Source organism: Leptonychotes weddellii, chromosome 7 (assembly GCF_054177405.1).
Source record: "Leptonychotes weddellii isolate Sample4059 chromosome 7, ASM5417740v2, whole genome shotgun sequence".
In the NCBI taxonomy this organism is placed as follows: Eukaryota; Metazoa; Chordata; class Mammalia; order Carnivora; family Phocidae; genus Leptonychotes; species Leptonychotes weddellii.
Window position 1 is genome coordinate 121,551,713 of NC_138375.1, and position 26,204 is coordinate 121,577,916.

Genomic DNA, 26,204 nt, shown 5'->3' on the forward strand with positions numbered 1-26,204 from the left:
TCCCCCTCCGATTTCCCCCCCTTCATTTTTCCCTTCCGACTATCTTCTTTTTTTTTTTTTTTTTTTTAACATATAATGTATTATTTGTTTCAGAGGTACAAGCCTGTGATTCTTCTTATTCTTAAAGACTTTATGAGGATGGTATCTCTGGAGCATGAATAATTATGATACCAAGCCAATACAAAGGCTTACGAGAGGTGAAAGAGTGAGAGATCCCATTCATTTAAGACACCAGAAAAACTTCCAGAGAGGAGGAGGTATTTACAATGTTCTTGAAATATGGATAAAACTTAGCTAGCCTGGAGTGAATGGGATGGATGTAGTTACGAGTTTGTGTGTGACCAACAGTGAGAAAGTAGAAAACGGCTAGACATGCTTAGGAATCATTCAGTTTTTCTAGGGGGGCAATGTCATGTTGTCCATTAGAATCAAACTGAGGCTTTGTTATTTAGTTTTTGATGCCGTGTTAAGGAGGGACGGACGATGTGGCTGAGCTGTGTTTGAAAAAGGTTGTGTGGTGCCCAGAACAGACAAAAGTGGGGAGGCAGGTTGAAGTGGTGCAGGAGTCTTAAGAAGAACCTGAACTGGAACTTGGACAGTAGGAATCTTCCCGAGGGAACCCCTGGCATTGATTAAATGAATATCTGGGAGGCCAGCTCTAAAACTTGGGGACTGGGAGAATGATAAAATCATTAGCAGAGATAGAGAGGTCAGTCAGAAGGAAAGGCTGGGATGAAAGGGAAGGTGATCCTGAGGAGATGCCAAGAGGAAGAGGGAAAGGGTCGAGAAAGAGATGGGTAGGGAGAAATCAAGGGAAGGAGGGCAGGACATCAACATCCATTGAAGGAACGTGAATGGGGATGAGCTCGAGGTGGCCACTGAATTTGTTCATTAGGAGAAGGTTATTGGCAAACCTTGGGAGACTGGTTTCATTGCAGCCCTAGGTGTAGAAGGACATTGAGAAGAGCAGAAAAGAATGGGTGTAGATAGTACACTTCTTTGAAGAAGTGTGATTGATAATGTGTGTATGTTTTTAGTAAAGTTTACTGATAAAGTAAGGGATGAAAGTAGTGAAGAAAATTGTGTCAACTATACTCAAATAATAATTAGAAAAAAATGGTGAAGAAAATTGAGGAGAGAGTAGAACTCACTTGTTTAGCCCACTGTGTGCTATGCCTGCCACCAGGCAGTGAGACGAAATGATCAGCAAAACAGACGGTCTCTGCCTCAGGAAACCAGGAATGGGGAAGACAGATATTTGTCAAAGAAGTCCAGTTATTTAAATGCGAACTCTGGACAAGTGCTGTGAAGAAAAAATACAGGTGGCTATGAGAGAATAGGAGAGAGATCTAGTCTGAGGTGGTGTCAAGGAATGCATCCTGAAGAAATGAGCTGAGAGCTGAAAGGAAAGAGTGGGGGTGGGAGAAGCCGAGTGGAACAGTCCGGGGTGGGCGGGTAGTTGGCAGGAGGCGGGGTTGGGGCTGGACATGCATGGCCTGATGTAGGTGCCCCAAAAAGTCTAGCGTTAAGGGGAGGCCTGCCTTTTTTGTGTTCTAGGGTGGATTAAAAAGGCAGATGATGGGTGTGAACGGCAGGGAGCTGCCAGCACATGCGGAAGGAAAATTGAAGATTTCAGGAGTTGTTTTGTCCTATGCCAGGTTAATAATACAAGCCAGTGATTATTAACTCTAAATGCTGTTTTATTTTACTGAAGAGCTTGAAATAAATGTTTCCTGAGAACTAATATTCAGACCTGCAGTTTTCAGTAAGGGTGCCTTGTTTGAGGCAACAAATGTATTTCTGGAGAATTGTGGCTAATTCACATTTTTGTAAATTGACTAATTTTAAACACAGCAGGGAGTACGCTTTTTATTTTTTTTATTTTTTTTTAAAGATTTTATTTATTTATTTGAGAGAGAGAGAATGAGAGACAGAGAGCATGAGAGGGAGGAGGGTCAGAGGGAGAAGCAGGCTCCCTGCCGAGCAGGGAGCCCGATGCGGGACTCGATCCCGGGACTCCAGGATCATGACCTGAGCTGAAGGCAGTCGCTTAACCGACTGAGCCACCCAGGCGCCCCATGGGAGTACGCTTTTTAAAGGAAACCTATGGTGCATCCTTTTATAAAGTACAGAATCTTTTTGGAAAACAAAAGCTGCTTTCCCCAGAGGATCTAAAATCTAAAAACATTTGACTCTATAAGATAGCTAAGAAACCAACATCTTGACCTCATCATGGGGAAAGGCATTCCTGCACGTGGTTTTTCTTTCCCAGCCTTTAGTGGATGGGAAGAGTATGCTACTATGCTGAGAGCCATGTATATTCATACATACTTAGGATTCGACAATGAGCAAAGAAGTTCTTTGAAAAACAAGAGCCGCTTCCCTTCAAATTCTTTGGCCTGTAAATGTTTTAGTAGAAGACCCAATCTCTCCGTCATCTGGCTTATTTTTAGAGCGCTCACTGATATAAATAATCTCTGGTTTCATTTTAATTGAAGATCACAACTTCTTGAGAATCCTAAAGAGGTATTTTCAGAAGAATGGGGCAGATGTCTGTATATTTCAAGATATGCACTTTTGTTTGTTCATGTTCTTCTTGAGGAGCTGCCCAGAAAAAAACAAAACAAAATCAAACCAAGAGCAGTGTCTTTGTGGAAAGAGACAGCACAGATTTCCTTGATGACTCATTCTCAGGCGGTTGATGTGAGAGCATTAAGGCAATGTGATTCTGATGTGGGATTGTGTTGTTGGGGCATCCAGGGTGATTTTTGACAGACATTACCTTGGAGATTGATTGTGATTTTTTTTTCTTGTTTTAGTCTTGGCTTCTAGGTCTACTTGATATGGAATTTATCTAGAGAAGAGGAATATTTTTTTTCAATGGCTCATCTTCCTCTGGGATTCATAGATTTCTAAGAAAGTTCTTATGTCTACTCTAGGTTTTGGTATGACAGGTATTTATGTTTGATGCAGAATAAAACAGAAAATACACTTAACCTTTATTCAGCCTGCATTATAAATGTATTCTGCAGGCTTTCAGCCACAGTGAATTATATTAATAACCTGTTATTGTAAAAATGTCAAGAGTATTTTCTGTCTCTTGGAATGATTATTTATCTGCTGAAAGTACAGTGTTTATCTTAACACTCTTGACAAGAAGAAGGAAAAACGTGCCTTTTAGTGAAATGTTACTTTTTAAGTAGTTTTTTTTTTTTTTGAGATGAGTCCAAAAAATTGCTCCAGAGATGACATAGGGAAAATGTTTAAATGGTACATAGGAAATCACCCTTACCCCCATTTGATTATACAGAGAACCTATAGACTTTATTTACTCTATTTGTAGCTGCACTAACACATTGATCTCATTGTCCCTAAGTAGATTTGTCATTTAAAAAGAACAAATGAAATGCTCCATGTATGGAGAGGAAAAAAACCCAAAACCCCTTAATTTCCTTACCATCCATGTCTATCTGAGAGTACATTCTTTATGAGCACAACATAGAAAACACTTAAAGATTAGAGATGCTGAGATATCTTCATTGATTCTTGCCTGGGCGTGAATGCTGCAAAGAATTAACGTGAGAAATTGCATTCATATCTGAGTTTAGCATGCTGGCAAACATCTATGGTCCCCTCGTTGGTGATGTTTGCTGATGGTGGTAGAGATGTATGGTACTGGATATTCATCTGGTGTTTTAGGTTAAATCACCAGGATAAACTTTGATTTCTTCTTATAGATAGTTGAACATTGTACACTTACTTATTTTTAATATTTAAAAAAAATCGCATGAGGATCTGAATTACTACAACAGCTCTTGGAGTGTCTTTTCTACTTTAGGCCCATTCTTTCCAAACCTTTCCTGTTTATTGTTGCCTGATTCCTATTTCTAGCTGCAATTTGTTGATTCTTTCTCTCAAGAACCCACGGTTGGTTCCTATCGCCTATGATGGTGGAGTATACATTTCAATCTAGCTTTCAGAGCTTCTGTGATCTCATTTTGCTTTGGTAATCCAACACAATCTCCACTTATTAAAAAATGAACCGTCTGAACCAGTTGAGAAGTCTCACTAGTACACTGGTCTCCCTCTGCCCATATACCCTATGTACATGCCTAAACTCTTATCTTTGCTCCTTCTGTTCTTCTAATTTTACTTCACTACTGAATGGCTTCTCTGTCCAGCCTACTTCTTGTCACCAGTGAATGCACACTTCCCACTGGGTGTGCAGGAATGCCTTTCCCCATGATGAGGTCAAGATGTTGGTTTCTTAGCTATCTTATAGAGTCAAATGTTTTTAGATTTTAGATCCTCTGGGGAAAGCAGCTGTAGCTTCTCTCCTTACTGGATATTGGGTTAGAGAGACCTTACTTTCCATAGAGTTTCACTAACCCAAGAAATTAAGAAAAGCCGCTGACATTTGAAGCTGGGAGTGATAGACTTGCATGGCAGGAGGGAGAGGAGGACCCTGGCACAGAGAGTTGTGGAGGGTTCTGGGAAAGAAGGAGTGAGGAGTGGGGTGGATACTCCTGGTGTTAGCTTTGGGAGGTGGATGAATGGTTGTGGGAAGAACAGAAGCAAAAGGAGGAGGGAGAGAATGAGCACGGTGCATGCAGAGTACATGGAGGACATCTGTGTTGAATGGAAAAGCCCAGCCCAGGAGGTCTGCCCTGGTTGGTATTGAGAGGGTAAAGTAGCTGGTTGGAAGCCAGCACCCGATATCCCCCTACTACCCTAGCCACCCTGCACTGAACTTCGTATGGCTTTGGAACAGTCACTGAAAAGTCCTTGAGGAACCACTTAACCTTTCTTCCATCCACGTCCGGGCCATGTTTGCTGTAGGAAAATTTGATGAGCTTGTAGCTAAACATAGAAGAAGCACTTTTTCAGCCTCAACTGCCAGAAGCTCCAATTGAAATTCAAACTAGCTTACATAAAAATGGGATGTATTGTTTCATATATTCATTGGCTTCAAGTGTGACTTTAGTGGGCCCACATCTCTCTCCAGACCCAGTCTCCTGCCCTCTTTTGGCTCTTCTTCCCACTGTGTTGTCAGAACAAAGGGCCCCTCGAAGATCCAAGTTCACATTCACCCTATTTTAAGTTCTGTGGAAAAAATGTACCACTTCCTGATAGTTGCACAGCAGGATCTAGGGTTTTATCTGGGGGGCCATCCCTGGTCACTGGGCTTACCCCCAAACAATCACGGAGGGTGGGAGATTTGGCTCTTGGATCAGACTCTCCTCACTGGTAAGCCGAGTGAGCCAAGTGTGAGCTGAGTGTGAGGAAGGATAGTTTCCCAAGGTGAAGTCAGGATGTGGATGCAGGGCAGGAGGAAACATTAATACCCATCATACTCTTCTGCGGAGACATGACCGTTAGCAGCCTATCTCTTGGTGTGGATTGCATGGCACAAGACTCATCTGGCTACAGAATAGACAGAACTGGGGAGCCGGCAACGTGTAGCTCCCCAACTTCTTCCTCCCCATAGATTGCTGGGGACAAACCCTGTGTGGGGCAGGGAAAAAAAGTGGGTGGCCAAAGTCACGTAATAACCTTAGTGATTAGTTGAGCAACTACTTTGTGCCAGGTGCTAGTTATGTTACCTAATTTAATTCTTCCAATAGCATTATGTTTTAAGGATGGTTATGCTCATTTTAGGGATAAGAAGCGTAAAGATAAAAGAGGCTAAAAAGAAATGGCTTTCTTTTTCTAGAGTGCACTCTACGGTAATCTGTGTGTATTTGCTTGTATGCTGTCCGTGTCCTTCACTAGAATGTAAATTCCATGAGGGCAAGGACTTTGAAGGTCTGTCTTTTTCACCACGGAGTTCCCAGTGCCTGGAAAAGTGCCCGTGCAGCAATAGGTGCTTAACAAATACTCCTTAAATATTTGGTAAAATAATGACTTTTATAGTCTCCCCAAACCTTAGAAAATTAGCGATAACCAAATACAGCAGACATTTGCAACTTTTATTGCTTATGTCATCAATTTCAAACCATTCTTGAGCTTTGCATTCTCCTTGACGTGTATCCACCTCCTGCCCACCAGCCTGCAGCTCTTTTCCCAGAGAGCAGACCCTCTTCTCAAGCCAAGCAAACTTGCTGGCTAGCTATGTGGCCACACCAACGCATCCCCACCTGTCCATGACACCTCTGGAAACTCCTGCCCACTTCTGCTCTCCTCACTTATCTGGCTGTGCCCCCAGAAAGAAGCACGCATTGCTAAAGCCCTTAATATTGAAGATCCTGATTCCATTAAAAATGATCCTGGGGGGCCCCTGGGTGGCTCAGTTGGTTGAGTCGGTTTCAGCTCAGGTCATGGTCTTGGATCGAGCCCCAGGTCTGGCTCCGGACTCGATGCGGAGTCTGTGTAGGGCGGAGAGTCTGCTTGTGGATTCTCTCTCTCCCTCTGCCTCTGCCCCTTGACCAGCTCGCTCTTTCTCTCTCTAAAATCAATCAATCAATCAATCTTTAAAAAAAAATGACTCTGTGGCTGTCAAACAGGGCTGTCCTTTGCGAAGATCAAGTAAGCTATATCTGTGCTGGTAATGGCAAAGCTTTGAAGAATTCCGAGCCAGGCTTTGTAGAGTTTTGACAGGGCAGGTAATTGCTATTAGATATTTAAAGAGACAAGGGATTAGATATTTGTGTGACTCCAAAGTGCAGAACTAAAACAAGGATGAAAACGATCGGGAACCAGATTTTAGACCAATATACAAAACAACTGTCAAGTAAGAATTTTGTCAGTGGGCCAGGCCGCGAGTAGAGTTCATCATCACTGGAGGCATGTAAGCGTGTCACGGAGGAGATTCAAGCATCTGATGAGGGACCACACTGAATTACCGCATGTTCATCATGTGTAAGTTTACAGGTTGTCATGGTGACGGGCCATTCCCGGACTGTGGGGGCTTTGGGAAGGGCTGACATGTTATGCTATGCATACATAGGACATGAACTTTATTTCATAGTAAAGTTGAGAAGCTACCGTTAAGAATAAGTGTATGCGTGAAAGAGCCTGAAAAAGCAGGAATGAGAAAAAGAGAGCATGGGAAAGGGAGTGGAGAGGAGGTAGAGAGAGACAGAGAGAGAGAGAGAGAGAGAGAGAGAGGAAGAGAGAAATGCATTCTTCATGCAGGGAACAGAAAAACACTTCAGCTTTCTGCTTTCGTTCTTCATTCATAAAGGACGTACATTCTTTGTATCCGCTTTAGCACTGCTCTCACAGCTATTGTGGGAAGACACAACCTTCCCTAAATGTGGGAAGGAAAGCCTGATTGCCAGGCTTCCTCTTTGGCAATCAGAACACCTGGGAGAGTGACATGATTTGTGACGGGAGACGGATGGAGCCCGCGTCAGATGGGTAGGCCAGAGTCTGGCCTGTGTTGTGTTCTGTAACATTTAATACCGAGCTCCAGAGTACTTTGTAATCATTACCCGATCTGCACGGCCTCCCTGACAGGTAAGCTGTGCCACCCCCAATTTAGATACAAAACAATGGGGGTGATTGAAGACTCCGGGAGTTTCAGGGCTACAACCAGAAGCTTGGATGCCTTGGTTGTCGGTTTGATGCTGAAGTTCCTTGATTAACACTTTTCAAGCAGCAGGTCTTAAGTGGCACTGGTCCCCAGAGGGGCGCTCTGCCAACGGGGTGTGTCTGGCCCCGCGCTGGGACTGCTGATCCCATCCGGGCAGCTGGAGGACTCCCATGCATCTTTGAAGGTCATAAGGGCCGCCGTCTCTCACTTTGTCCAAATATCATTTGTTTGCTCAGAATGTTAATCCTGGGGTCTCTGGTCTGTGATTCTTAGAATGCTAACTTAAGCCTTCGTATGTTGATGTTATGTGTATGTGTGTATAAATCTGTGTATGTCTGTATGTGTGTGTGTGTATTATACTATCCTTGCTTTACCTCTCCTTATGCTTTACTGCTTACTACTTCCAAAGACAGATTGAACTTTTTTCACTGTATCATTCTGCTAGCACCCTTCTGAATACTAATAAGAGAAAATTATTTTTCCTGGGAAAAATATTGCCGTGCATCCTGACATTTTTGGCAAGTCTTTTTCGACTCCTAATGGAAAGTTTTGATAAAATGAATTATCTTTTGTGCAGAGTTGTTTTCCTTTGTATTTTTCTGTGCCTACCATTCTTTCAGTTTTCTATTAAATTATTATTTTCTCTGTATTACTTTACAAGTTGTAATTGCTTTGTTATCAGAAAGACAGAGGTAGGTTCATTTTATCCTTTTATCACCTAACATCTTGGTGAATGAATTGTAGCACTCCTCATTACCATAGCTTTGTTCTGCTCGGTTTTTAATGATAATTGCCCTTGTCATTTCTTGTAATGTAAGCTATAGAAATCTTAAAGAAGAGAGAGATTAACAAGTCAGAATATATTTTCAAATGAATTGATAAAGAAATTTCATGTTTCATTTAAAAGCATTAATTAAATGGCAAGGAGCTCATGAAGTGAAATAAACAAAAGATGGACAAATGACATTGTCATAGCGAGTTCGAAGAAGGAAGCACATGAGCATGTGATTAACTGAGACAGAATATTATCTGCATGGGTCTGGTCATTCACACTCCCACCCCCCAACTTATAACCCTTTCCGATGCTTTTTTTTTTTTCCCCTTTCTTATTTCTTTTTTACATGAGTGCTCCCCATCTTTGTCTTCTTTATATGCCAAACGTTTTTCTGATTTTGCACTTCTGGGTGATAGAACATACATTTGTGTGTTTATGCTCAGAATTGTTAACGCTGAGCTTAACAGGGGGCTGAACCTGTGCAAGCCAAGAGCCCCACATTGCCCTCTTCTGTCAGATAGGGGAATTGCCCATCAAACCAATCACGTCAAGTAAGGTGGAACCTGGGTGAGTACCTAGTGAAGGATGCAAGAGTTACGTACCTGTGTGATGGAGTTGTTCTGTGAAGTGGAGATCAAGGAGCAGTTGAGCAAGGATCTTCTTCCTCAAGCTGATTATACGGTGAATTTCTATGGAAATTGCCTACTTTGCAAGCAGAATCCAACTTTATCCATCTTTGATTTAACTCTTCTGCTACATAAAATACGTCACTCTTGCCAGTTTCTGAGCTAGTCCAGTTCCAGGACCTTACTTTGGAGAAGAGGTAGGAACCCCCATCCTATGTTCCTTTTGCGATTTTGACCAAGGTGAGAACATACTTGCCCTGTCTAATCAAGATAAAGTGGTAGTGTTCAAGATAAAGTGTAGTGTATTTTCTGAAAAAAGCCAAGGGAAAGTATCCTAGAACTTACAAGAGCCTAGACTTGAGCACATTTGTAATTTTCTGATCCACACTCTGCTCTGTCTAGTTACAGATGAAATTTGGCAATGCTCCTTCTAGCCTGAAGTAGATGGGTGTTTTAACTACTTCCACATTCTAAATCCTATGCGAAGTCTCTTGCCAGGACCAGGGGAAGTCGTTATCTACTCAAAATGGGAAGTGTTGATAAAGTGCATTATCTTTTGTGCAGTTGTTTTCCTTTGTATTTCTCTGTGGGCATCCCCCCTCCCCCACCAATTCTCTCAGTTTTCTATGAAATTAATTATTTCCTCTGTATTCCTTTATAGGTTGCGGTTGCTTTGTTTGTAATCGCTTTCTGCTAGAACGTGCTTCCTGGTTTTCTCCCAAGGTGTGGGTAAACAGATCAGCTCCTTCTGAGTCAGGAAGATATTTTCATGTTGGCTCATCATGATTCTTCTCCCGGTCCTCCTCACCTGTAAGTAAAGCTCCCTTGCATTCAAAACTATTGATACTGTCATGAGTGTTAGTGCTATTACGGTGAAGAACATTTACTTTTCCATCTCTAACACCTAGCGTGGCGTCTCACGCATATTAGGGCCTCAAGAAATGTTTGTTGAATAAATGAATTGACGATATACAAGGTATTTATTTGGAGTCAGATGAAAGAGCTAACAGGTTAGAGCTGTGGGCCCCAGGAATTCCTGTCCTCACACTTGACCTTTACCCTCAAACTTGCCTGGAGCTTATTCACGAGATGTTTCAGACTTGTTTAACTTTTTGATGATGCGTAGCAGTTCTAGCTAACATCTGGAGATGGTAGGGGACATGTGGTCCAAGTCAGAGCCAACTTTCCCCATAGCCTGGTGGTAATAAATTACTTCCTTGCGGTAACCAGAGGCAGACTCATACTCCAGTCTGGGCCTGGTTCCTTGTTTCTGTTTCTTGTTTGAGGGATCCCTCCATCTCTGCTCACGTACAAAGCAGAGATGGTGGTTGAGCCAGCTGGTTGAACAAGACATTGAATTTCACTCTCTTGGTTCTTTGTTATGGCCCACAACCTCCCCACTTCTTAGGTACCTTGAAGGAAGGATGATCCCAAACCACATTCCTAGAGTTTTACATCTTCAAAACTACTCCTTTTTTTTTTTTTTTTCCACTGATGGATATGCTCTTCCAGTTAATGTTTGCAATTAGAATCTAGGTATTCTGGGGTGCGTGGGTGGCTCAGTTGGTTAAGCGGCTGCCTTCAGCTCAGGTCATGATCCCAGGGTCCTGGGATTGAGTCCCGCATCGGGCTCCCTGCTCAGCGGAGAGCCTGCTTCTCCCTCTCCCTCTGCCTGCCTCTCTGCCTACTTGTGCTCTCTCTCTCTATCTCTTTCAAATAAATAAATGAAATCTTTAAAAAAAAAAAAGAATCTAGATATTCTGATTCCTAACCTACTGCCATTTCCATATTATAATACTTTTGAAGATTTAGTGACTTTCAGAAATATGCAACTGACTCAGTGATAATGTGGTATTTAATTATTAGTCATCCTGACACTTGATTGTATTCTATATCCAATTTCTCTCTTTTCAATAATGGCTAGAAAACTTATAAGAATTGTCTCTCTATATTTTTGCCATTTCATCCCCTTGACCTCTTCTTCCAGGCTTTTGCAATCTGGCTTTTCTATCACCTTTTGTCAGACTATAATTGTCCTAGAAATGGATAAGCCCAGTGGTTTTCCTGAGAGCTCTCTTCCTGGATCTTTCTGCAGTCCTAGAAGCTGATGTTCACTTTTCCCTTCTGGTAGCATCAAAGACATGGCACTCTCCAGATGATACTGTTATATTTCAGTAATTCCTTTTTAAAAAAACCTTTTCAACTATAAAACATTTCAAATATCTACAGGAGAAGCAAAAATGGTATAATAAATCCCTGTTTACCTATCAGCCAGTTTCAATAATGGTCAACACTTTGCTACTTTGATTTTCTTATCTCCCCATACTTTATTTTTAAGGGGATTAAAGCAAATCTCAGACTGCATATTATTTGAATTATAAATAATTCAGTGTGTATCTCTAATGTAAAAAACCTAAAAAAAAAAAAAAAAAACCAACCCTGATGGCATTAGCACATCTAAGCATTAATGATAATTCCTTAGAATTACTCAGGAATCAGTCTGAATTCAGTTCCCCTGTTCATGCCATCTATTTTGGAATAGGAATCATTTGTATGTTAGAATTTTACTCATACTGAATCTGGCTAATTGTATCCTTGGGTGTTTTCAATATGTCCTTCCTTCTCTCCTCCAAATTAGATATAGAGGAGCACTCTCCCCTGGAGTACAATGCAAACCACAGATGTAATTTAAGGTATTCTAGGGCGCCTGGGTGGCTCAGTCAGTTAAGCATCTGACTCTTGATTTTGGCTCAGGTCATGATCTCAGGGTCATGGGATCGAGCCCCGAGTTAGGCTCTGTGCTCAGCCAAGAGTCTGCTTGAGATTCTCTCTCTCCCTCTCCCTCTGTCCCTGCCCCCACTCTCGCTCTCTCGCTCTCTCTCTAAAACCAATAAATAAATCTTTTAAAAAAAGGTATTTTAGATATTTCTAAATCCTCCCGCTCCAAGGGATTGTACCATTTTTGCATTTCCCCCAGCAACATGTGAGAGCCCTGATTTCCTTAGAGCCTTGCAAACAGTACTCTCAACTGCCAGGCATGGGGTTTTCTGTCAGCCTAACCAGTGAGAAATAGCATCTTGGTGTAGTTTTAACTTTATGAGGACTGTTTGATCTTTGAGTGTGGTGTAATTGAAAGTTGCAAGTGTTTTTTCCCAGGTCCTTCCTGTGTAACCTTCTCCCCTTGGCTTTTCCTTCTTCTCCTTCCAATGTGCAGCCTTGTTTCATGGCTCTGCTGTCACATTGCTGATTATCCTCTGAGCTCATCCATCAAGAACTCAACGTGCTTCTCTTCATACTGTGAGTTCTTCAAGAGGGGGGCTCAGGTTCTATTAATTTTTGTATTTCTAGCCTCTGATGCGGTGGTTAACTCATATGGGATGTTTGATATATTGATTGTTTCAACCTCTATGCTGTGATGTGCACAATTTATTTCTAATCTCTACTTGTATATCTTCTTGTTCATGGTGTTCTTACCGCCTGGATTTCTCCCCCTTTTTATTCTCTAGATCAGAACCAGTTGAAATTTTACCTATCTTTCAAGGCTCGTCTGTGCTGTTTACTCTACAAAAGCTTTTCTGATTTCCTTTAGGTGATTTTTCCTTTCTTTGAAATCGTTTATACTTTGTATCTCTTCTGGGTCCTTGCCGTGTGACCCCTTCCCCTGCCTTTGCAGAGCCTAGTACCCAGGCTGAAAGAAAAGGATAGTTGATGAATTACATGAAATATGAATGATGTGTTCTTTCTCTATTTTACATAGTTGGTTTATCTTGCCTATTTAAGTTCCTATCATAAGTTTCTTGAAGGCTCATCAAATCAGACTCAAAGATGGGATATATTTTAAGCACTCACTTAATTTCTTGTTAAAAAAATTAACTTGTTTTAAAAATAGACTATAATAATTTCAGTGTTGGTTGCAGGACTGGTGGATGTGATTTCAGAGAGGAGAACCCACAGGGCAGAGCTGGAAGAGGAATGATTTCTGGCCTGAGCTCAGACGTCATTAGTAGGTCAGTAACTTCATCTAGAGAAGTCAGTCACCTGAGTAAGTTACTGCAACAGTCTGAAGATGTTGGTTTTCTTTTTCTTTTTTCCCTTTTTTGGGGAGTACATGCAAAATTCATTTGCAGAATATTAAGTTACTTGATTGAATATTGAGTTACATTACTTGATTTATTGAACATTATTTTAATTGGGCTTTATAAGGCTCCTTCTTGTTTTCATTACTCATTTAATTACTCCTCATCTCAGAGCCCCACCCCATTTCTGCCTACCCTGTCAACGCTTACTTGATCACATTTGACATTTGTCTTCAGGTATCCATCCTTATCAAATAGATAGGGCTCTGTGTGTGACTTTGGGTTTGGCCCTGTGGCTGCTTTAACCACTAAGATGAGGGAGAAATGACCGTATACCAGATTCCAGTCTAGGCAATCAAGAGGACTGGATGTTTTCATTTGTTTCTTGTGCTGTTATTGTCACCAAGACCAGCGTCCTGGTGGCCTTAGGAGGGGATGACTACTGTTTTCAGAGTGTTGGTTTTGAAACTCTTATCTTATTTCTTAAGACATTTTGCATGTTGCGATGATGTTGGGCATCAATAAACAAAATATGACCTGGAAGCAGTATAACATAGCATTCCCTGGAAATACTGTCATTACAATCATTTAGGGAATCTACTAAAAGTGCAGATCTTTTGGCTCGTCCAGACATTCTGTATCAGAAACTTTATGGTGGGGCCCAGGAATATGTGTTTTAAAAGACATAGCCAGTGATTCCGATACATGTGGTTCTTGGATCCATTTTGAGAAATATTAATTCTGTTCTCTATAATATAATGGGATAAATACATAAGTGTATTAATGTATCCATCATCTGTCCATCACCAATCTATGTCGAACATATTAACTTTGTTTAAAAAAAAGATTCGGGCGCCTGGGTGGCTCAGTTGGTTAAGCGACTGCCTTCGGCTCAGGTCATGATCCTGGAGTCCCGGGATCGAGTCCCGCATCGGGCTCCCTGCTCGGCAGGGAGTCTGCTTCTCTCTCTGACCCTCCCTCCTCTCATGCTCTCTCTCTCTCATTCTCTCTCTCAAATAAATAAATAAAATCTTTAAAAAAAAAAAGATTCATTTATTTATTTTAGAGAGAGAAAGAGAGCGCGTGGGGGGTAGGGGCACAGGCAGAGGAAGAGAGAGAATCTGAAGCAGACTCCACACTGAGTGTGGGGCCCGACATGGGGCTCGATCACACAGCCCTGAGACCATGACCTGAGCTGAAACCAAGAGTTGCACACGTAACTGATTGTGCCGCCCAGGTGCTCCAAACATATTAACTTTTAAACATTCATTTAATATGTTTTAGAAAATAGGGCGCCTGGGTGGCTCAGTTGGTTAAGCGACTGCCTTCGGCTCAGGTCATGATCCTGGAGTCCCTGGATCGAGTCCCACGTCGGGCTCCCTGCTCAGCAGGGAGTCTGCTTCTCCCTCTGACCCTCCCCCCTCTCATGCTCTCTCTATCTCATTCTCTCTCTCAAATAAATAAATAAATAAATAAATAAATAAATAAATAAATAAATAAAAGAAAATACAAGCTTATAGCCTCATGGAGATTTAAAAATGAACTTCAAACTGACACTGTGTAAGAGATAAGAGATGTCTTGCTTAAAGATGCCAGTGCACCAGTGATCTCGACCACTCTGTCCACAGACTGGGTTTATCTGCTTCACATCTCCCTCTGTCATGGAGAACTCTTCTCTCTGGCTTTTATCATGAACTCCCAAGTTACCAAACACAGTCCACATCGATTAGTCCACTGGACATTGCTGGTGTATGTGTAGGTCAGCTCGAAGACGGAACAGATGGTGTGACTCCAGAGGTGCTTAAGGCCCCTTGGCCCTGAGCTGTTTGTCCCATTGACTCAGTCACAGGACCCAGGGATGCCCACAGCGTGGAGGGTTCCTGTTAAATGCATCTGTTATTTGGGAAGGGCTAAACTCTCCTTTCCAGTCAGCGATAGCTTTGGCTAAAATACTTTCTCAGATCTTTAGCTGGTCACCCCAGACTTGGGGTAATGGGCAGTTTTGACAAAATAGGGACCAAGAAATATCAAGAATGTGGGTCATTTCATAGGACGCTGTGTGTACCTGAACACAGTGAGCAAAGGCAGGACTGACAAGAAAGGGGATTGGGTGTTCCTCTAGACCTACTTTTATTTTGCAGTTTTTTTTTCCTAGGGAAAAGAAGCCTTCATTTATAATGGTGGACTCTCCTATTTCTTTTAATGAATGTGTATGTTCGGCTGAGTGGTGCTCATACAGTTTTCAAATGTTGAAAGCTTTTGGGCTAAGGAAGAGTCTTTAGGTGACAATTATTATTTTAATGCTAAAATTAAATAAGGAACCAGTAATTTTGCAGGGAAGCATGCCTCATTTGCATGTTGATTAAAAAGTATCTGTGAAGATTGGGGTGGGATTTGAACAAATAAGCTTTGTGTGTAGGTCATATATTTTTCTTCTGGTAAGAATTGGGAAATATCCTTTGTCTGTGAAGGATTTGGAGTAGTTGCAGAGAGAATTGATCATTTAAAAAATCTTACTGAATCTCAAATTGCCTCCACAGCTTTGTTCTTATCCATGCTAGTGTGTACCCAGGAGTGTATTCACTGGGTATGTTCATGAGCTTATTTTTCTCTAAAGCTACCAACACAAAACCAAACAAAACACAAAACAAAATACGCTTTCCCCAAACCTGTCTTCTACTGTTATACAACATTCATTTTAGTTAGAATTAAATCTTTTGTACACGTGCCAAGAGTTATTGTTGTCAGTCTCCTTCAAGCTTGGATACACTGTGATTTGTAAGGTTTGGGCGTCTTTCCCCTTTGCACTTGGGCATTGTAATTATAATCATGTAGTATCTGACAGGAGCTGCCCAAGTCAGTTTTGAGGATTCCTTTGTGTGGTTAGAGGATATCCTGATATCCCTTGTTACTGTTTTTTTTTTTTTTTTTGTCACATAACAAATGTGCTTTTCCTTGTCACTTGTGATTTTTCATCCTTTTTGGTCATATCATTAATGCTATCTAAAATTCTATTTAGGACCCTATTTCGCTCACAGCCATCACAAATATAATCAGGATTTTCATGTGGAAGCTGATTGGATATTTGAATCTCGCTTTTTATCCACACTGCCCATTCATTAAACAAACAAACAAACTTAGTATTCAGTTAGGCCCCTGGAACACCAACTTGCTTCACTAATGTGATTTGATTGTGATTAAGGTTACAGATTCAGCGAGCCCTCTCTGTCCTGGTCAGGTGCTCATCTCTATGTTTACCCAATGTCGGCTGTTTCAAGCACTAAACATCCCTTGTGAGCCATTTAAAGCTAGATGTCATTGAGAGAGGGGCACGGTTTTTCCTTTAACGATATTTTCAAATGTAACTAAAGTTGAAGCCCTTGGGCTTCTCATTTTGATGGAGAAATAGGAGATCGAATATGTTAGCTGTCTAAAAGGGGCCCTTAACAAGAGACAGCTGACTTGATCATTGTTTTTCTTTTATTGTTGTGTGAATGATGGGAAGGGAAGGGGAATGGAATGGATATGTTTTAGCTCTTTTTTGACCAGAGCTTATTCAAAAGGCACTTGAACATCAGGAATTACATAGAACACTACTCGATGGGATATTGTTTGTTATTGTAATATTAGCCAAAAGTGATTTAGGTTGTGGAGTATGTGCTTTCCTTTTACTAATTAGCAATTGCCTTAATGTTCTGGATCCTTTCGTTCAGGGGTGGGCAAACTGTATCCCCTGGGCCAAATACTGCCCACAGCCTGTTTTGTAGATAAGTTTTATTGGAACACACCCACGCCCATTCATTTGTGTATTGTCTCTGGTAGTTTTCATGCTTACAATGGCAGAGGGGAGTATGATCCACACAGCCGAAAATATTTACCCTCCGGTCCTTTATAGAGAAAGTTCGCTAACCCACGCTTGGATTGAATCAAGCATCTTCGGGGTGTAGTAGCCTGGCTGGGGTATTTGCCTCTTTTGATCATTTATTTGGGAAAGCTGGTGAAAAGATGTTTACCATTTGCTCCACATTTTGTGTCTTGGAACACACAATTTATTTTTAGAATGAGTTAATTTTTATCCAAGGATTTATTATTTGAATCTGTGAAGAAATAGTCATTACAATGTGTTGCATTGCTCAACAGATACAGGGGTATAATCATATGTGCAAATTCTGTGGGGTGTGTGTGTGAGAGAGAGAGAGAGAGAAAGGAAACAGGATAAAAGATGTTTTTTGTTTGTTTGTTTGTTTCAGTTCCTATACATTTCTTTTGAGTTATTTACATTGGCTGTTTTCCTCTTCAGTCAGTTTCTTGCAAGATTTAAATCTGCTTCCCGCTCCTGATTATGGCCCTGACTTCACTCAGCATTTGGAAAAAGGAGACAGTTGGCTTGGCTTAATATTTAAGTTTTGGTGAATTTGTTCTTATGTATTTGTTTTTGTCCAAGTAATATAGACCCAAGGTAAGAAATCAGGAATACAGACGAGCTTATGATGAGGAGGGAAACCGTCCTGCCTTCTTCCTCACATTCCCAGGCTCATTTCCACCAGCATCTCTTTGAATCATTAAAAAGAAATTCTGGTAGTTACTGAAAAAAATCCACCCACCTCTATTTCTTAATTTAATGACCTTGGACAATTTCCCCTTACTCCCTGCTGTGAGAGATGATGCTTTGACTCCCTCACCCTTTTCCTTAACTTCGGTGGTTACATTAGTATTCTCAGTTTTCCTTTTGGTTCTTTTCATAACTTTAGAAAATGTATCAATAATCCTATCTCTTGTTCCCTCTACGTTAGTCAATTGACTTGATTTTGCTCTGGGATGAAAACGTTAAGTCCTTTCACTCTCTCGCCTGCCTCTTCTTTACATTTTTTTTTCTTCCCACGTTCCTTCAATTTAATTTTGGCTTTTATATTGTCAAGGTTGATAACATTTACATTCTGTCCTGCAATTACAACCGTACTTTCTGTGCTCTCTGACTATGTTTGTTGCCTTGGAGGCTAAAAATAATCAATCTCTTATATTACTATAAGTATGTAATTATTTTTTACTGCCGAGACATGTAGTGTGCTAAATGTCAATGACATTTCTTTTCTTCTGGATTCTATTACATGCCCCCAGGCCCCTCATCAGGGTGAAATGGAATCTTCCTTTGTATCTCTGTGTCTTTTTATAGGATTTCTGTTAATCAGACTCTGGCCAACCTGGATTGATTTTATATGTCCCTTATCTTTTTGCTCCCATTTTCAGTGTCTTCGTCCTTTCTGCTCTATCGTCCAAAGGATGTCTCAACTTTATTTTCTATCCATTTTATGGCATTTAAAAATTTTGGCAATTGGTCCTCCTGCTCTTTTTACTTGTGCTTTCTGGAGAATTCCACGATTAACTTCCTGCTTCAGCCCTCCCTTCTGATCATGGTTTGAGTGATGGCTCCCTCTGCTTCCATGTATACGTAGAACCATTCATTCCCTACTCTGTCATCCAGAAATCTGCAAAAATATCTGGTCCATTGATGTCCCATATGTTCTCAGCACTTTTATGAATTTACTTCCTTGTGTCTTTTTTAACTGCCATTTTAATGAGTTTCAGAGGAGAAGAGGCAAAGGCATATGCAGAGTCTACCATCTTGAACTTTATTACTTTAAATTCATATCTCACTGTAGTTTTTTCTTTCCTTTAAGAAGCACGGACTATTTTAGAGTTTATAATAAATAACCCACCCATTTATCTGGCATATTTACATTTTCTTTTATTCTTTCAAGCAGGCCAAAAATTTTCCTCAAAGATTTGGTTATAAATCAGGTTCTTATAAATGCAGTAAATGCACAGTTGAATTTTTCCTTTCTATAATTTCTCTTTCTTCAAGTCAGTTTTATTTTAAACTTTTCTACATACTTATGTATTCTATAAACTCAGAGTTTTGAAGTTTAAGATCCTACATCATTTTTAACATGGCATTTGTATTTAAATTTATTTCCCACCATAAATCAACCATAGACTCCATATGCATTCAATTAGTTATATAGTTTCTTATGAACACAATAGGCTCATGCTCCCTGTTTCCTTTTCTTCTTTTCCTCATTGTGATTTGCTTTTCTAATGAACTTCCCTTCTGGCATGTTTTTGTACTTACAGATCATTTCCCATTTCTTTTCCTCAGAGAAGAGTTAAGCGGAAAATCAGACACTTTTTCTCCCAACCTCTTATCTTTAAGACATGTTGTGTGTGGATAGAGAGTGCACCTATGATTTTATTTTCATCAGATGCCTTCCTACAGTCCACTTATTTGTTTTGTTTGTTTGCTTGTTTGTTTGTTTTTAAATGCCACTGCTGTGGACGGAACTGTTTCCTCCTAGAACTCAAAGGTGGAAGGCCTACCCCTCAGTGTGACTGTATTTGGAGCAGTGCCTTTGCAGAAGTCATTAAGGTTAAATGAAGTCGTAAGGGTGGGGCCCTGATATGAGAGGATTTGTGCCTGCATAAGAAGAGACATCGGAGAGCTCCCTCTCCCTTTCTACCATGTGAGGACGCTGTGACCAGATGGTCATTTGCAAACCAGGAAGAGAGCTTTTCCCAGTAACCAAACTGGTTGGCACCTTGATCTTGGACTTCCTAGCCTCCAGAACGGTGAGAAATAAATTTCTCTTATTTAAGCCACCCAGGGTATGGCGTTTTGTTATGATGGCCCACGCTGACCAACACAGACCCTGCCAGGGTTCTGAGTTGTTTTCTACATCTCTATTCCCTTCTGTTGCATAGACATTGACTAACTAGTGCCTTCCATTCCCCTCTTCCACCCTCTACTCTTCCCTCATGCGGGTTAATGAACATTGTGGCCCTTTCCTCAGATACCCCGGACCCCAACAGTGTATACTGTAGGTGCTTCCTGCTGGGAGCACTTGGTTACAGTTAGTTTTCTCAGGTGAGGCCCCTTCAGGCATTTCATGCCTGGTTACTACTCCCCAAGCTGTCGCCTGGCCACAGAAATTTCAAATTTATTTCTACTCAAGTCTGAACAAATGCCGTGCTCCCTTCTTGCCCTGTAATGATTGTCCCTGCCATGGCATGTCCCTCAACAGGCATGAGGCTGCCTGTTGAATTTCCCCCAAATCTAGGAATTAGTGCTAATTTCTGCCAAGAATTTTCTTGCACTCAGCTTCAGTGGTGGCATAAGCCTGGTCTCTGATATACTCACCAGGAAGCCATCTGCTGGTGAGAAGCCACTTCCCTTCCCACGGGCCAAGGACCTATGGGAGGTAGAAGGGGGGAGCATTATGTCACCACCTTCTCCACTTCTATAAATTCCCTTTAAATAAACTCCTTCATGAATCTCTAGCCTTCTCTTATGTGGGCTGGAAGTGGGAGATGGACACTGATAGGCAAGTTCTGCCACCTTTAATAAGTCTTATGAGAATACTCTAACATTTCTCCTTAGAAAGAGCACTTTCTCCTCTTCTAGTGTCTTCAGATCTGATGCTTCAGCCAACATGGCACAATTGCAGGGAAAAAAGTCCCATTTAGCATCTTGTTACACCGCTTTGATCATTAACATTTGTTTTCACCAACGCTAGTCCTTTTTTCTCAGTCAGAAGTAGTCAATGGAATGGAAGGGGGGAAAGAGAAGTTCCCTTCTATAGAAATTCTACCTCAAAGTGAGTTCATTCATTCGTGTGGAGAGGTGAGTATTTCCCTAGTGTCCTTGGTGCTGTCCTCTGCACGAGGCTCTGGTGGCTCAAGAGGCTATTTACTGTGTATAGTGTGTTTCTTCTCTACCAGGAAATGGCCATGTCTCCTCCCACCAAGATCCCCAGCACATAGCAGAGAACATAAATTATAACTGGGACTCTGTTAATGTTGGTTGAACAATTGACTGTGAGCTGATTGGTTTGCTGTGAAGGGGAGCTTGACATGAAATGGCCATTTGAATTTGACAATTCCTAAAGCTCTGAATTGAAGATGCATTTGTGGGAAGAATAAAGCTGTCCTGAATTTAAGTACTATGAAGAGGAAGGCCCTGTCTCTATGGGCAGAGAGGAATTCAAAAGGATAGTCACTCTCTCCCCACCTCTAGTTCGCTTCCTCAAATCTTCTAAATTTAGAAAAATTCTAAAGTTCCTTGGACAATTGTGTTAATCCTGAAAGAAGCAGTTTATAAACTGGCAAGGAGTGAGGGCCGGGAAAATACCTTTACTTACCTACTAAGATACTTCGGAGAATCACTTAACATACTATTGAAGGCACAAATCCATCTGTAGTCCCTGCTTTAAAGACCTGAAATCATGTTCTTTAGGTGGGAAAACTTTTCCATTTAGGGCTGTGTACATTCTGCTGATGCAAAATCGACAAGTTTGGCAGCCTCTTTTGATGAACGTGTGGCAGAATATTATTTTCCATGGTAACAGATTTTTGTGGCACGAATAGGGGATTGACTTTGCAGTAGGTTCAAGCAGAAGTACGTGTTGACTCTCAGGAAATAAGCTGTTATCTAAATTCAACTATTTGGAGCAGGTACAAACCCAACAGAGAAAATTGCATTCTATATAGGACATGGGTGTATTCAGTTTGCTCCAGCTTAAAAAGTCTCCATGTGCAGAAACCGAGTTCAAACAGTGTGTTGGGAGAAAGGATCAGAGGAAGAGCAAGTGACAGATAGACAGAGACTGAGAGGGTCTCTGTGAGCAATGACCGTGGGACGGTAACAAGTCAGAAGTGCCTCTGCTTAAGAATGTTGAAGAAAACCGACATTGTTGGCTGGTCGCACCCCTACCCCCACAGTATCAAAAGGACAGCAGCATGGCAATCTGCTGTGTATGTAAATAAAAAAGTTGAGGAAAGACGTGTACTCAGCATGCTCTTAAAACATCTGTTCTAGTAAAACACTTGAAAATCATCATGCGCTAACGGGAGAAAAACAGCTGTGTGGGAATCAGTAGGCTCCACCATACGCACGCCTGGAATATATATACTATAAAATCTTCCAAGATGGGGCCCTGGGGCGTTTGGATCAGTGGACAGACTATTGATTATGTGTAATTTTACTGAGAGCTGTTCTTATGTCGCTGTGCAGAATACACTGTGCCTGGAGTCCCAGGGAACGCTTCTCCTCATGGATGTGTTCCTTAGAGCCTTTTACATCAACTCTTTCAAAGGCATATATGAGCAAAAATTACCCTCAAGGGAAGGTTTTGAGGCACCAAGTGGTGATGTTTCTGCAGCTGAGTCATGGAGGTGACTTGGTGCTTAACTCAGGGCTTCCTGCTTCCCCCTTGCACTAACTTGTACCCCAAAGTTTGATCCTGTTCTTTATCCCTTGTTTTTGGTCGACTCGCTCCAGTATGATCAGATTTTCTTCTTTGTAGAGACAGAGAGGCCCCTTAGGCTCCAAAGGTCTAGCCCATATGGATCTCAGTACTGGGTCTCTTTTCTCATCCCATCCCGGGAAAGTTGTCGGAGAAAACCCTTTTCATTCCCCAGATGGTAGAAAATGTGTTATATAAGTAGAATAAACTCTCTGTTTATTCCTCCCTGTATCTTTCAAGATTTTGTTTCTGGAAACACTCACTATTGAAATTAATTAGCTTCTAAATTAGTAACCCATCGCTTATGTACTATAATTGCACTTAGTGCTTCAAAAAAAAAAAAAATCATTTGAAGTTAAAAAAAAAATGTGGGTCAGCTCTCATCCTCCAGATGTTGATGATGTGATGGGGGTGGGGGTTGGAAAATGCCCTTTTGCTTCTCCTTCGTCATGCCCCATGATGAAAAGCCCCGATTTCGAGGTGTCTCTTGCAAGGCACAAAGTACTGCAGTGCCATATTCCATAGAGATGCTATTTTTCTTGTGCTGAAAGAGCATTCCAAAATTTATCAGCCTTTACTGGATTCAATCAGGCAGCCACTCAGAGCTGCTCAAGGCAGAGTTGTACTTCTCACTACTGACATGTGGAAAAGCAATCAGACACTGAATTATATGGCTGGCTTTCTTTGTCTTCATCTGTTTAAAGTACTCACCGAAGCCCAGTGAAATAACAGCGCTGTGTGGAAAAGCCCTTGGAAAAACCTCATTCGTCATGAAGTTGGTAGGGAAACCTGAACAAATAGCTCAAGGGCTGACTTCACAAAAGGCAAGAACAGACAGTGTTTTGATGTTTTCAGGAATCCTGCTGTGAACGTCATTTTGCCTCCCTTCGACCCCCACTCCCACCTTCCAGACTTGAAACATTTGGACCCTTAGACTCCAGGCAGATAGCAAGTGAACTTCTCATAGAGGGTTACTGTGGGAGCTGTTACAATAATAGCATTTCCGGACCTCGATTATCCACTTTGAGAGCCACAAATACATCATTAAAAACAGTTTAGGTGCCCCTGTGTATCAAGGACTCTGCCACCAGCAAGGCTAGCTAAGATAATCTAAGTCCAGGTGAAAGGGACAGACCCGCCGTTTCTAGAGGACAGAACGAATGTTGGCTTAAAGCTGACCTGTCCTGTGGGGATGAACTGCTCTGTAGGTTATTGTTAGTGGTTTAAATGGTAAGTTTGGCTTTCTCTGGGGAACAGTGTGATTCCAGCTTATACTCTAGTCTCTTCATTAGATGTTTGGGCTTAGGGCATGTAAAGAAATGTTAATATTTGCTGAAGCCAAATACAATTAATGCTGTAATTTGGTTTCAGAAAGGTAATGCATTATACATCCCAGGATGTGTCATTTTTAGATTAATTATAGTTTGGATAACCCATACAATGGATCCTCTATCCTGTAGATAATTTGCGGTACTTTTAAAGGATGTTAGAAGCGAGCTGTCGGTTCAGCTTCATTTTGGAAGAGAAGGGGAAGTTATTTTTTTTTTTTAAAGATTTTATTTATTTATTTGAGAGAGAGAATGAGACAGAGAGAGAGAGCATGAGGGGGGGGGAGGATCAGAGGGAGAAGCAGACTCCCTGCTGAGCAGGGAGTCCGATGCGGGACTCGATCCCGGGACTCCAGGATCATGACCTGAGCCGAAGGCAGTCGCTTAACCAACTGAGCCACCCAGGCGCCCGAGAAGGGGAAGTTATTAAAATTGGATTTCTCAAGGAGATAGGACTAAATACCTTCTGCTTAGGGAAAAGATTTGAGTTTCAGGAGTGTCTTGGGATAAAGGATATGGCAATCCCGTAGGCTCCCTCTTTGGGCTTTGCAAGCCTCTTAATCCTGGATGTGAACTGGTGTGTGTGGTGTGTGCGGTGTGTGTGTGTGTGTGTGTGTGTGTGAGAGTGTGTGAAGTCCACATTTCTACACAATGGTGAATCTGATTTCAACTTGGATCCTAACAAGAAAGGCAGGCTACTTGTCAAAGAATGATTAAAAGCAAGACTTTCCATTTTCCTGTCATGCCAGAAAATGAAAAATAAAAAATGTAAGGTGTAGATTAGTTAGAGCACAAAATGCTCAGGTCAGTGAAGCCATTCCGGAGAAAGTAGGTGGTATATTAGTGTCAGGCATTTTGCAAAGTGTGTTGGAGAGAAGCAGTTCTCCCGAGGAATCCTGTTGGGATATCAGTATTTTACAAAGAATTTCAGCAATTACTGGGTGTAGAGAGGAACAGTTCATTTCACAAAAAAGTTATGGCCCTGATATATGAAGGTGACATAAAGCCAAGGTAGCATGGGACAAAAATGCATTCACATATAGATGAATATCTACAGCACTGGACAATTCAAGAAGTGAAAGTTTTCCAACTGATCTAAGCTAGAGGTTAAACTGTAAGTTGTTGCAAAGCATCAAGGAATCAGAAATTGACACTTGAACGTGATGGAAAACTTTGTTTACTATGTATTGTTGTGTTTAAGTTAGTTGTACATGTAGATAATTCTCATTGTATACTGAGTTCATTTCTTTTCACCAATCCTTTTGTTTTCCTCACATGGTCCAGAGTTGAGGAAATATTCTGTTATATGTATCTGTGAACTGGGTTCCATTCATATTCTGGGCTCCAGAGCAGCAAAACCAACTAAGCAGCACCACACAAAAGGATGCTGCTTTAATTAAGTATTTTTTCCAAACCAGGGAGAGTTACAGCACAAACTTGCTTGCCATAGCCTCATTCCTCCTATTCTTACTCCATTGAGTCCTTTCTCTTGTGAACTACCTTTTTCTGAGGTCCCCATCATGGTCTTGTCTGTCTTAACACTAATAAATTAATAGATAGCCAAATATAGATAACTCAATCAAATACAAACCTAGAATGATCTCTCTTAAGACAAAATGAAATCCAATCAATACAAAAGCAATCTATAACTGAAATACTGCACCCAATAACCAAGGTTGCTATCAACATGGTGTGGTGGGAAGGGCATTTAACTAGAAATCATTCTCACCCTCACTCTGCTCTCTGAGTTGGTTGACCCTTGGTGATCTCTTAAACCCTCGACAGAGGAAACCCATCTGTCAAATAGTGGGTTTGAATAGAGGTAATGGTGTTATTCCCTTCTATCGAGTTGTAAGATTATGGGAATTTGACAGAAATCTGTTGCACTGGAGCAGGGAACTTCATATGTACGTATATATTTCCTATTATAGTTTCATATGTATATTTCATATACATCATGTGTGAGGTTATATATTCCCTCAGTTTGACTGTTTTAGGCAGAAAAGTAATTTCATAAAAGAATATTGGGTAGGTTACAGAATCCATAGGAGGGCTTGAAAACCAGTTTGGGGCTCTGTAGCTAGGGAAAAAAATGCCCAAGATGGTGTCACAGAGCCGGCGTGGTGAGAAGATTGTGGAAGAACATGGGCGCCACTACCTCTAAGTTAAACCCGCAGTGTGTCCCCCTGCCGCTGTTGCCTGAGGAGCTGGTCCATTCACGCCCCTTCTCCACCAGTGGGAATTCCCCACAGTCTCTGCATCTTTGCACGCTGCCTCCCAATGTAAAGGCTGTGGCCCAGGGCACATGCCCATACCCTACCTGCTGGAGAAGCCCCAAGCAGTGAGTTTCTAGAATTTTCAGCATCTGTCTGGAATTTGCTCCTGTCTCCTATGGGGACTTAGAATATGGGGAATTCCCCAAATGTAAGCAAGGATTCTGAAAATTGGCAAGTATCTGCCGTACCATCTTTATGCAGTTTAGTAGACAGACACTCTATTCTGAGTTGGAGAATTTCTCTGTTGAAGTGCAGGAATTCAGCCTGTCCCAGGTTAAAGCACTCTCAGAAGT

The 26,204-nt window shown here is 41.4% G+C and overlaps 1 long non-coding RNA gene across 1 annotated transcript in view; it reads left to right on the forward strand.

Annotated features, from left to right (window-relative positions):
* Positions 1–26,204, forward strand: part of LOC145722755 (uncharacterized) — a 227,195-nt gene that overhangs the window by 20,621 nt on the left and 180,370 nt on the right. The window contains exon 2 of the long non-coding RNA XR_014147267.1: positions 9,597–9,745. This is a non-coding gene — a long non-coding RNA (uncharacterized LOC145722755). The remainder of the gene's footprint in view (positions 1–9,596; positions 9,746–26,204) is intronic.